Source organism: Misgurnus anguillicaudatus, chromosome 15 (assembly GCF_027580225.2).
Source record: "Misgurnus anguillicaudatus chromosome 15, ASM2758022v2, whole genome shotgun sequence".
In the NCBI taxonomy this organism is placed as follows: domain Eukaryota; kingdom Metazoa; phylum Chordata; class Actinopteri; order Cypriniformes; family Cobitidae; genus Misgurnus; species Misgurnus anguillicaudatus.
In genome coordinates this window covers 31,220,435-31,234,201 of record NC_073351.2, presented here as the reverse complement: position 1 = coordinate 31,234,201, position 13,767 = coordinate 31,220,435, and the positions used below count along the sequence as shown (strand labels likewise).

The 13,767-nt window shown below is 37.1% G+C and overlaps 1 protein-coding gene and 1 long non-coding RNA gene across 5 annotated transcripts in view; one reads left to right on the top strand and one right to left on the bottom strand.

Moving 5' to 3' along the window:
- The window catches only part of shank3a (SH3 and multiple ankyrin repeat domains 3a), a 400,804-nt gene that overhangs the window by 234,357 nt on the left and 152,680 nt on the right, over positions 1 to 13,767 (bottom strand). The window lies entirely within an intron of this gene.
- LOC129442847 (uncharacterized) lies at positions 8,564 to 12,227 on the top strand. The gene is made up of 3 exons (XR_012357751.1): positions 8,564 to 9,285; positions 9,552 to 9,701; positions 11,616 to 12,227. It is a non-coding gene; the product is annotated as an uncharacterized lncRNA (long non-coding RNA).

The following is a 13,767-nucleotide window of genomic DNA, read 5'->3' as shown; positions in this document are numbered from 1 at the left end:
GTGGGTGATTTGAGAGTGCTAAAAGCGCGAAAGATACACATAAGGATCCTTTCCTGTATATCGGATATTTTTCGAACAAAGGACTCAGTTCTTGGTTTAAATTCCGAGGATACTCGACATTGGAACAGTCCTTTGACGGATGTCGATGACAAAGTGTCCTCGAAATTTTGGCTTCCGAGGATCCTTCCTTGACATTAAGAAGTAGGATGTGATCCTGGGTCAACACCGTTGGCGGTACTGGATCAACGTTTTCATTAACCAATCCGATTGCAGGATTAGGATTAGTGTGTATGTCAAAATTATACTTTTTTTTAAATGCCATAAATCATTAGGTAAAGGTCATGTTTCAAGAGATATTTGGAAATTTCCTACCATAAATATATCAAAAACGTATTTCTCATAAAGCCGCATTCACATTAGCAGCGACTAGCAGTAGTAGAGCGAGGCGATCTCACTGGTTTCAATGAAAACTTGGCGACTTCCGGCGACACGAGCAACAGTGACTGTTGGTGAACGTGATTTTACCAAGTAGGATGTGATCCTGGGTCAACACCATTTGGCGGTATTGGATCAACGTTTTCATTAACCAATCCGATTGCAGGATTAGGATTAGTGTGTATGTTAGATTTAGGTTTAGGATTGGGTTGGGGCTTTTTAAGAAATACTCCTCAAACTATTATTTCACACAAATTTGAGGGTTTAAAAATGGTTAGGGTTTAAGTTAAGGGTAGGTTGGGGTATCTTTTTTAAAACGTTGATCCAGGATCATCAAAAAATGTTGATCCAGGATCACATCTTACTTGGTGAAATCACGGCGACCATGTTGGCGACTGGATGGTGGTGTGTCCAGTCACGCAACAAAGTTGAGAAATGTTTAACTTTATGTAAATTATGAGCGACTTTTTGGGATTGACTACGAATGAGAACGAAGCAGTGGAGTTCACGTCATCCGTCGCTCGTCAGTTACTGGAGTGGACGGTACTCATTTGTTTATGACAACTAGATTTAGAAACGCCTTTTTTGAAAGAGATGAGCGACACACAGCGACAAAGTCATTTATAATGCGAGTGTACCTTAAGTAATATGTGTTGCTAAGGACTTTAATAGGATAACTTTAAAGGAAAACACCACAGTTTTTCAATATTTTACTATGTTCTTACCTCAACTAAGATGAATTAATACATACCTCTCTTTTTTCAATGGGACACTAAATCTTTGTACAGCTCGTTGTGAATGTGTTAGCATTTAGTCTAGCCCCATTCATTCATTAGGATCAAAACAAGGATGAATTTAGAATCCACCGAACACTTCCATGTTTTCTCTATTTAAAGACTTGAGTAAAGACATGAGTAGTTACACGAATAAGTATGGTGGCACAACAAATAAAACTTGGTGATTTTTTAGAAGAGCAGTTAGTTTGCAGCACTTCAACCTTGGCTGCAGTAATATTGACGGAAGATTGAGCGAGAGGGGGAGGAGTCAGGAGTGATGTTGTTACTGCACACTGAGGTACGCATTGATAAAAGATAGGTATGTATTCATTTGTATAAGTTGAGGTAGGAACATAATAAAATATTGAAAAATTTTGTTTTTTTCCTTTAAAGGACACGTTCTTTCTGATCCAATTTTTTAAACCCTAGTTAGTGTGTAATGTTGCTATAATAGCATAAATAATACCTGTAAAATTATAAAGCTCAAAGTTCACTGCCAGGCAATATATTTTCTTAAACAGAATTCGCCTTTCAAAGCCTACAGCGAACAGCCGGTTTGGACTACAGCCCCCTACTTCCTGCTTTAATGATGTCACTTGAACAGATTTTGACTTAGCTTGCTAACAGCAAACTAAGCTGCTATCGAATCACAACACACTAAACAAACTGAACTCAATACGTATTTCTGAAGGAGGGACTTCATAGAACAAGGAAGACATCAGCCCGTTTTGAGGACAGTGAAAACAGCGCTATACAGATAAGTAAATTGTGGGAAAAATACCAAGTTTTTTTACACGTGAAACATGAACACATGTTATATTGCGCACTGTAAACACAATCAAAGCTTCAAAAACACAGAAAAAACGGGACATTCAAAGACAATTTTCCCAATATTTTGATTATTTTGCACCCTCAGATTCCAGATATTTAATTAGATATATCTCGGCCAAATATTGTCCTATCCCATATATCAATTGAAAGCTTATTCAACTTTTAGATGATGAATAAATATCAATTTCATAAAATTGACCCTTATGACTGGTTTCGTGTTCCAGAGTCACAAATATTGTATAATGGACCCACTTTGTGAAAACCCAACCAAGGCCATTTTTTCTGACCTCTACTGTTTTCTACATTAACTCATCCAACATAATGTAAAGAACATATAGGCCTAGTGACAATATAACCTTGATATCTTTAACATTAACTGAGTAAAGTCATGTCAAAATTCAATGCAAAATCAATGATTGATATCAAACTTTGATCCTCCTAATCTCATCATTAGATTATAAAACTTTAATCTGGATTTCAAAGACAGAGTCACAACCATGATGTTAAAGGATTAGTCTACTCATTTTCAATATTAAAATATGTTATTACCTTAACTAAGAATTGTTGATACATCCCTCTATCATCTTTGTGCGTGCACGTAAGCGCTGGAGCGCGCTGCTAGCATTTAGCTTAGCCCCATTCATTTCTTTTAAATCCGCTTAGAAAAGCGCTACGTTTTATTTTGTACCACTTTATTTAACACTTATCTCTAAATGGTACCATTGAATGAATGGGGCTAAGCTAAAGCGCTCCAGCGCTTACATGCACGCACATGATAGAGGGATGTATCAACAATTCTTAGTTAAGGTAATAACATACTTTAATATTGAAAATGAGTAGACTATTCCTTTAAGGACTAAAAAGTAACTTTTTGCATAAAAGAAAACAAACGTCACTGATGGTATAAATGTCTTCTGCGTGTAGAATCATAAACACAGAGTTGAACTCCCTCTTAGTTTCTCATTTTCTCATTTGGTCTCGCCTCATTCTTTGTAAAGTGTTTATTTTCTGTTGCCACTTTGTGGAGCTTCTGGCCCAGAATCAGCAATGAAGTCTCAGAGTAAACCCAGCATCCAATCAAGCACCGTCTCAATGAAAGCCTTTCACCCGTGTCTTTGTCCTCCACACCATCACTAATAACATACAGTACAGACCCTGCCCTCTTCAAAACTCTGATTACTAAAGCCCGACAACCAGCAGAACAACAAGACCGACAGAACGAAAGAAAGACTTTTAGAGCTTTCTCTTCTTAGCAAATTCAACATCAAAAACAGCTTTGAACTCTGTCTGCTGCATTTATTTTACCAAAGAGCTCAGCATTAAGAAGCCAAAGACGAGGAGACGAGAGGACATCTTTTCTGTATACAGCAGGTACATAAGTCACCGAATACAACTTTATAAAGATTACTTTTTTACTTTTAATATTATGTTTGTGGTTTAGAGTGGCTGGGATATTTTTCAAAAGTTCACTTGTTGTTCTCTACTGAAGAAGGCTGGGATCTGGAAAAACATGCGGGCGAATAAATGATGACAGATTTTTCAATTCTTTCAACCCGTGATCTGTTTAGTGCTGCTGAGGATAACAACAACCCTCCGTCACGGTCTTTCCATTTGATTTTCAATCTTAAATTTCATCACTCGTTTTTCTGTTTATCTTGCCGCACACTGACAGGCGGCTGGAACCCATTCAACTCGGTTTAAACAAGCCTTATAACCAGCCGCTGCCAGACGACAACCTCTGTTCCAAGATACAAATGAAACTGACAAGCCAGCTCAATACAATAATGAAATAATCACGCTTCGCACTTATATTGTGCTTTGTCACAGGAATGTTTACACATTACAAATTAAATGCATATAATCGTCAATAAAATCAAGGTCAAGGCTCGATTTCAATTTCATTTTGCTTTATAACGTATAGCATAGTAAAAAACTTTTGGATCAAACAAACATGTTCTCGCATGCATGTTTATGTTCGTATCGTTTTTGTCCAACTCCATTGACTTGTATTAGATGTGCTGTGAGGTACAGTATTACTCCGCCGCCGTTAACCCGTTTGTATTCTTGCAATTAAAAAAAGGTGAATTATCGCCACCAACTGGGCTGGAGTGTCTATTATTCAAGCTCTCAACGGAAGAATATACGGGTGTGAGGCGTTTGGAAAAATAGGTCCACAAGTTTACAACGAATGCTAAAACACCTGTTGGAAAACATCTTTTGCAGCGATTTTTGTGTGAACATATCAGTGAACACCCCTGACCACTCGCTGAGTTTCACGTCTTTGTAAACGAAAGTTTAATGCATTTTAGGAAGGATTGTTCCAGTGAACCTATACACCCATTGTAGAGGTGGGAGGTGATACATTGGATCCTTAACATGCCGAGGCTATCCCAAACAATTAAAACCTTTATTAAATAAAAGTGTATTAGAAAACTTTTTCTTGTCACTGTTTTAGTATTATAAGTTATGTTTTGTGTTAATAATATTCTGTTTATGTTGCGTATATTTCTAAGGTTGATTATTTGATATACTGTTGAATAGTTTAATCTACATCAATGTGTCATATTTTCTAAAATAAATTAATATTTTTGATTACATATTTATTTTAATAAGTCAGAAATGTCTCCGCTGTTTTCTGCTGACAGGCGTGGTGGGCGCTAATGGGGGCGCGTTCAACAGGTGACGCAAATTATGGGTCCTCAGAAGGCTAGACCGTCTCATTTCAGTTCTCTTTGAGAACTTCTGAGGCTGCCACCCTGAAAGACAGACTGCTCACCTTTTAAGGTTGCATGCTTAGAAGGACACAGCTAATAAGCAGTCGATCCGCCACCCGCCCGAATTTAATTAAAATATTATTTTTCGTCATGTCATCCGCCCGAGTCCGCGGCTGTAACCGCCAACCGCGCATCTCTAGTGGGGGTATTACTATTGTGTTTTATGTTGTAAAATAAAATGTAAAAATATATTGGGCTTGTTTTAACCCAAGATCTTATTTAAGGTGTTTAACCAAAATCCCATAAAAAAATAAACATTGACTTTGAAACGATGGAACGGGACGTGCTAACATGCTAACTCACTTCCAGGTTTTGTCAACAAAAATACATCATCCCTGCAGCACTCTATAATTATACTTTTATAAATCTATAATTCAACCAAACTGCAATGACACTAATTCAAATATAAATAACATATGCCCATATTGGCAGTGCTGTTCCCACAATGCAGTATTGCTGATACGACTGTCTGAACTGATTGTATAATGCTGACAGTATTAGCCTCAGAAAATTCATAACAAGCCTCTCCTGGCATCAGCTTAGGAGAGAGAGATTTCTAACAATGCATTGATCGAGCTGCATGCACACAGCACTCTGACTCTGTTTGGCTTAAACACACCATCGCTCTCCTCATCTGGGCTTGGTAAGCAGGCTGGTTCACAGCAAAGTTTCAGAAAAACAGCAACGATGACAGAGATGCACGTTCTCACTCCCAACTCATCACAATAATAAAATATTGGCTTATGTGATTTGAAAGTCTTTTAGTTAATCAAGTTTAAAAAACGTCCCAACATTTCTGGAATTCGGGTTGTACTTTTTACTGGCCCGAACGTCTCTCACGCTTGCCCCGGGCCACCGGGCAGTCCTTTATGTTGAGCCCTGCAAACGCGTAAATATCAATATAAATGTAATAAAATCTCCCCCCCCCAAAAAAATTGGAAAATGTTGCCATCCATTTTAATGTGCCTAAAAGAACCTTCATATCATTTCTGATTATGGGGTAAAATGTTACCCAGACATGTTTTAGCGATCCTTTTTCCTATTTAAACTGGTGGATAAACGGGTAATCTGCTCTAGTCATTTTACGACTGTGAGCTTGACAGGTGCTGAAATGAGCGGGTAGGGTCTGTTCTTTCTTCTTTCATTCAAGAAACCACATGCAGTGTCTCCAGGGGTCTCTGTCTAATGAGAAAGACTTGAAAAAGTCAAAAGAACTCTCTGCTCTCGGCACTGCGGGCTTGTGTTGATTGGATACTTTGCTATGAAAAACTCTTACTCAGCGATGCTCAGAATAAGGACCTAGCAGGACGAGAAGCATTTGCGCGCGCACATACATACACACACAAATTTAACAGAGAGTAATTGAGCTCTTTGTGAGTTAGAGAGTTATTTCTTTACAAACCCTCAAAGCAACGGTTTAAGACATCATGCACCAATGAGGGATAATCACAACAGGAGTTGGCTAATGCGTGCGTTAGTGTGTGTACATGTGTGTGAACCAGCATTCGTAATAGTATTAATTATTGAGTGCCTGCCAACCGAATAAACCAAACTTTTTCCCATAGAAACATGCTTAAAGTTTAGAGGTAAAAACAGCAGATGCTCAAATATATTAATATATGAGTTCAGATGCTAAACCCTCTAATGCTGCGTTCGCACCAAACACGAATAGGGCATCTGGCGTGAATGATTTTAATGTTAAAGACACACTATGCAGTTATTTTACCTTAATATAACAGCTTCAAAGTTATTTTGGTGGTAAACAAAGTCATAGTAGGGCGAATCATCCTCCTGTTGAAACTCGGGGAGGACGCCGCTAGCAAAACCAGCAATGCAAGCTTGAGAGGAGCGACCCTGACAAATCTTTCAAGAATCACGACTCGCTTTACGGCAACGACGTCACACACGTTAGGCTTGTTCGACTTCGTGCGGCGCTGCAAGAACCGACCGCTGGATGACTTCAAAGTACCGCAATGATCTGAGACGGCACTTTGACGTCATCCGGCTGTCGGTTCTTGCAGCGCCGCACGAGGTCGAACACTGCATGCCCGAATTTGAGACGTGATGCTAAACGATTTAAAAGTTAAGAAAGCGCGTTCGAAAGAGAGTAGAAAAAGAAAAAGAGAATCTGAATCTAACTGCGTTAGGAACCGGACAAGAGTCCCACTCGGTCAGGTTTTTACTCGTTGGCGTGAGCTAAAAGACAGCACTGGATGCAAACAGAGATGCTGATCTGGCGATCTTGTTGATGGACTGGTAAGTAAATCTCTTATTTGTAAACTTGTTTGCGGTTTATGTTGTATGTTGTTGCGCTTGCTTGTAGTATGTCATGCGATTATCATGACAACAGTTGTCAATATCTCACATAATTATCTGGACATAAATAAGCCTAGAGGTTGTAAATAGTGTAAACATGCACAATTTGCAAACTATAATGATAAATACACTGTAACAAATTTCTGTAGTTTTCACAGCATTATTACTGTAAAATGAGCAAATGCTTACTGTAGAACTTGTATACAGCAAGTTGCTGTAGATCTGCAAATCATCATGGTCTTTTTTCAACGGCGGGTAAATTCTACAGTAAAAATATTTTTCCTGTAAATCACAATACAGCAATTTCTAGGGGATTTTTTTCTTCAGCCAAGGAAAGCTACGAGATTCCACACTTTCATCTGAATTTTTACTTCAGAAAGGTAAATTTGCTAATTTAATTCCAAAGTTTTCTCTTGTAAAGTCTGTTTGTTCAACTTTAAGAGTGCACTGAGAGAGAATGAGCAGCACACTTCACCGTCTTGTGTGTGCATTTTGTAATTTTATTACCACAAATATATAATTTTGCATGATTTCGATATATTTTCTAGTTTGGCAACATTTTATAACGTCATTAGTTTAGAGAAGGATAATAATTTAATAATAATAGTAATTGGCCGTGTCTCAATGCTTGTTTCAGAATATTAACAATTATAAAGTTGACTGTTATTCTTAGTTAATAGTAAATTGTTTAATATGCTTATGACTTGCGAATCTAATGCTCAGTTAACTTAAATAAACCAGGGTTGATGACGTATGCGAGTGCGACCTCCGCAGGCTGAAACCAGTCTCTCGAGCTGAAAGAAAACGCAGCTGAGGAGACATGAGGTAAGACTTATCCAGTCTTTAATTTAATTATAGCGTTAGCATTGTGAACCAAAATTAATTTAAAAGTGTGTATTTTTGTATTTATTGGCGCGATATTCGTTTAAATCTCACGTTTTTTTGTCTTGCTCGCTTACGTTGCTGCCTGAGGAAACGGAGCGGGCCGATTCGAAAGAAAGCATAACACACATTTTTCATAATTTCACGATTGTTTTACCGTTTCTTGGTCACAAAGTGTAGTTTTAGGACTAGTTCAGTCGAGAATGTATATGTATTATATTTAAATCTGCAGTCGATTGGTAAAGATAGCGCCTGTTTGAACGTTTGCTTAGTGAGATTCGGTACGAATGAGAACCAAAGCAAGAGCGGACATCAGTGTTCACTCGCCCCCCTGACCACCGCCCTCTCTGGGCTTCATTTCTGACAGATATTCCCTGGCTCTCATGTTGGCCTTGTTTGTTTATGATCGTCAAAATGAGATCAAATCAGCAGTATTTGGTGTCATAATGAAACTATTAATCGTTTTCTTATTCATATTTAGTGTCTTTTGTGTTTGTTATTGTTTTGGCGCGAGGTGAAAGTTAATAAAACTATAATTTTACAATGCTACTATGCTTTCCCATTTATTCTTAACGCGATACGAGCACTCGATTATTATTACACCTTGTTCTTGTCAGTACTATATAAAACGGTTATTTATCAGTGTCAGAGAGATGTTTTTGCATGCTGCTTTTAAATATATCAGTGGCAATATCTCATAACATGTTTTAATAGTCACGTCACGATAAAATAAATGATCAATGTCCACATTTAAAAGCTGCGGTGCTTACCTGCAGTTCCACGGTGTTTTCGCGTTCTTATAAGAGATATTGCTTCAGAAAAAAATAGTTTACATTCCTCTTTCCAAGTGTTAATCGTCCACACGATGTGACAAGACATAACTCCCATTAAAGGTGCAGTGTGTAATTTTTAGAAAGATCTCTTGACAGAAATGCAAAATAATATACAAAACTATATGATCAGGGGTGTATAAAGACCTTTCATAATGAACCGATTCGAGAACCAGAAAGAACTGTTGTATAAATTAATATATCAAACATGTTAAAGTGCACAGAAACCATGCAACAGGAAGAAGCTGTTTTTCTCTTGGTTGATGCAAGTTATTTTTGTACAGTATTGACACACTTTTACTCTTATGAATATTGTACTTGTGATTTCTAAAAGTTATTTTTTTGTTTGTTTATTTTGTGTTACAGGAAACTTCCACCTACAGTAAGCAGATGCTGAGGCCCAGATTTCCATGCTAAGCACTCCAAGGCTCATCATGCTCGGTATGATCCCAGCACTCAACATAATAGATGCCAATTTTAGGGGTTACTTCATCTATAAAGCGTATTTGTATCAAGTCACTGTGTGAACAAAGTTTTATGTCATCTTGCACGTATATTCCAAAATTCTCTAGTGGTTATTGATCTAATAGGAAAGAAAGAGGTAGTTATGTAGGGCTAGTGTTTTCAATTAATTTTGCTTATGTAAAATAGTAAACCATATCAGATTGAATACTGTGCAATGTCAACTTTTATTTAATATTTTTTAGGAGAGTCCAATCTGAGGGCAAAAAATGGATGCTTTCCATCGAGTGCTGAGTTCTCCTCCAATTGAGTGACGGTTGTGATTTCACTTCTGCTCTAGCCTTTTTGCGTCATACTATGTATGAGGCAGCCACTACATTGGGATTTATCCAGAGGTAAGCACTGTTTTTTTATATAGTTTTGACTAAGAATGGGAACAAATATTTGAGTACTCATTCTTTAACCAACTACCCGATTAGTAAAATACTTCTTAAAGTGTTTTTTTTTAAATGAACTGTTGTGCTATTGTTAAATATCAAACGTTTAATTTAACTCGCCATGCAAAAGGTAGAAAAGCAGCACAGCTAGTCTAATACAGTGGCAGCCGGTGACTTCTTTTTTCGAGGGCGTTTGTCACAACATGTATGTAGCCCATCATGTGTGTGGTTCGTCATTTCAAAATATGTGTTTGGCGCGTCGAGTGAAACAATACTTTTCCATTCACAAATGAACAAATATTTACCATAAATTTCACTGTTGTATCACTAACTGTAAACTGTAAACTCCACAAACCACCAACAGAGCATATAAAAAAATTAAAATTGTTTATTTAAAAGTAAATCACTGCGAAGTAAACTTTTATGTATATTAGGGCTGCACGATAATGAGAAAATATGCGATATGCGATAGTTCTGTTGGTGGGTGCGATGGCGATATGTCTTACTAAGAGAGATTATATTTTTATTTGCTTTTATTTTAGCATTTAGATATGTAATGAAAGAAAGAGGTAATGCATATTCTTAAGATGTAATTAAACTATGCTATACATGTGACAAAAAACTAGTAATGTGTGACCATAACGCAGTACTTTGATTTATTGAATATTTATATTAATTTCATAAATCCAACCACTCCAAACTCTCTTTCCTTTCTCTTTGACATGAACAAAGCTGAATGAACTTGTGAATATGACCCCCTTTAAAGGGATTTATTAATATTGTGAGAGGTGTAGAAAGACTAATTTTATACAATAAAATGTATAGTATATTAATGATAGACAATGCAGGTCTATGGATTGTAAATAGGTCTAAAGATTATAAAGTTGATTGGTTTGTGTAGAAGCAGTAAAAGTGCCTCTCTTTCTATTCCTCTGTTGCAGATTAAAAGAGCTTAATCCGTCATTATTTTAGATTCAAAAGTATACTCTATATAAAGAATGTACTGTAGATTCAGCTTACATAATGACTGTTTGACAGTTTGAGCTATAATGGCTCGTTCAGTACAATGGGCTTGGCATTAACATTGGTTATTTGCTACCATCTTTGTAGCAAACGTTTTAGATATAAAAAGACGGTTCTTTGATAATAATACTATAAACATGGAAGAAAGAAAGTGCACTTTATATAAACAAGAGTAAGTTTTCATCGCCATAGAAACCGGAGGCACGCTTGACACTGCACATGCGCTATAGTGCGTTAGCGCTGACTGACTCTTCACGGCCGTCTCTGATCGACTTGGGTTTAAACAGACCCGGTACCTGAAGTAATTAAAATGGGACCGACTCGGACCTGACTGACCTTTCAAAATATTGACTCGTGTCCTTCCGTGAAGACCTCTAATGGATACAACTATGATCAAGTTCAGGAATATGGAAGGATACAATGTGACAGTGAGCTTTGCGTCGCACCTAATTCATCGGGAAACAGAAAGCACGCGAACGCACAGCGAACTCATCAGAAAAGACACGACGTGCTCGCACGCATAATGTCATTATCAAGGACAGAAAAAGACAAAATTTGATGTTAAATATACGTGGGCAGTTGTTAATATACTTGAGAGATCCGCCCAAGTAAAGTAAGTGTGTGGGAACCACCTTCTGATCGGTGTAATTTGGACGATCTAAGCATGCAACACACAAATGATAGACACGTAAAATAAATGCAAGTTATCGCAGCTCCCTGCGATATGCATATCGCATACACAGTTATCGTGATGGCGATACATTTTCGATATACCGTGCAGCCCTAATGTATATGTCATCAACCCGTCTGTCTTGCTTTTACATTAATAGTCAATTTCTTTCATTACAGGGTAGAGTCCAGCCCAGGAAGTCAACTAGTTCATGTCCAGATTTAAAAGAATAATATTTCTGAAAAAAAGGTCTTGGAGAAAAACAATATTCAAGTTTGAAATCCTGTTGTAAATGTAAATCATTTAACTTTTATGCATTTGTAATTTACCAGAAACTTTTTAATAAATATTGATTGTTTTGTGTGTTCAGAAAAAAAGTGTTTTTGTATGTTCAGAAAAGTGTTGAAATTAAATGAAACATTCACAGAAAAATGTTAACATATTTAAAAAAATGTATATGTTCAGAAAAGTTTTGAGATGTTCACAGAAAAAATGTAACACAAAAAAATGTATGCTATGCTATTTTTAATTTATGAATTTTTGTAATTTAAAGTGATAAAATAAATGGCATTTTTGTGACAAACAGTGTCTTCATTTTACAGTACACAAAATAAATGCAGTAATCCCTATTACAGTAGTAGTTATGAAATACAGTACTGTGATTATTACTGTAAAAGAGTTCACAGTAATTTTAATTTTACTGCAGATACATTTACAGTAAGAATACTGTGAAATGAAATACAGCAACTTACTAGCTAATTGCTGCCAGCAAGTTACTGTATTTTTCACAGGATTCTTTTTACAGTGTAGCAATAATCATGTATAGTGACATTATAACGACCAATGTTATGAAATAATGCAACGTACACAATTAAAGGGATACTTCACCGATTTAGCATTCAGCTTTGTATCTGTAGAAACCCGGCAGTATTACTGAATGACCATGTTTCCCTCCCTCGATGATGTAATATGACGATTTTTGCATCATTGGAGGACTTTTTTGCAGAACCAAAATGCAGATATCTCTCCTCTCAGGGGGAAATGATGGAGGGAAACATGGTCATTCAGTAATACTGCCGGGTTTCTACAGATACAAAGCTGAATGCTAAATCGGTGAAGTATCCCTTTAACTTTGTCATGGCATTTTGTAATGTATACAATAAAAGAACACAAATGAAAATATAGCTGCAAGCAGCGATGCCGGGGTCAAGCCGAAAAGGGCACAGAATAAGTTTAAGAAGTTTTCAGTAGATTAAGGCAAATATAGCCATTTTTCAAATCTTGAGTGCTGTGTAGAAACAATGGGTTTTGCCTCAGGTCATGTTTGTGATGACACCCACCAAATTTAATATACATATGATTAAGCAATGTTGAGATATAGCCTCAAATGACTTGACCACTAGGGGGCCTGCACTAAAACAATAGATGGTGCCTCAGGTCACGATTGTGAAGACACCCACCAAATTTGGTGTACACCAAATTTAATATACATATGATTAAGCAATGTTGAGATATAGCCTCAAATGACTTGACCACTAGGGGGCACTGCACTAAAACAATAGATGGTGCCTCAGGTCACGATTGTGAAGACACCCACCAAATTTGGTGTACATACGATTAAGCAATGTGGAGATATAGCCTCAAATGACTTGACCACTAGGGGGCACTGCATCGAAACAATAGATGGTTCCTCAGGTCATGATTGTAATGACATCCACCAAATTTGATATACATACGATTAAGCAATGTTGAGATATAGCCTCAAATGACTTGACCACGAGGGGGCACTGCCCCGAAACAACAGATGGTGCCTCAGGTCATGATTGTGATGACCAGTGGCGGTCCTGGCTAGATTTACGCCCTGGGCGAACCATCCCTTGACCACCCCCAGAAAAAAAAAGAATTACCCCCAAACCCCGCCACCAACATGTATTATTTTGTTATATATAATCTTAAATACAAAAAGGTAGCAAGAACAGAGAAAAACATGTAATACAGTATAAACACACACACACACACACACACACACACTTGCTGCTGTGGAAGTATCTGACCCCTCATTTTGGCCAGAGGGTGCTCTAGCTCTAAAATATTTCAGAAGTGCCCCTGAATTAACAATTAAGATACAATTATGTAAGTTACTTATTTCACACATGCATCAGTTACTCAATTAAAATGACCTTAACACACATTTTATTAGTATTTGTTAACATCCTATAAACTAAGCATACACTGCAAATTATTTAAAAAGCTATATCACTGTAGCTTACAAAATGCCATGTCAATGTATATTAGAAGTTATTTAAGTTGACATATATAGCGTAAAGCAAT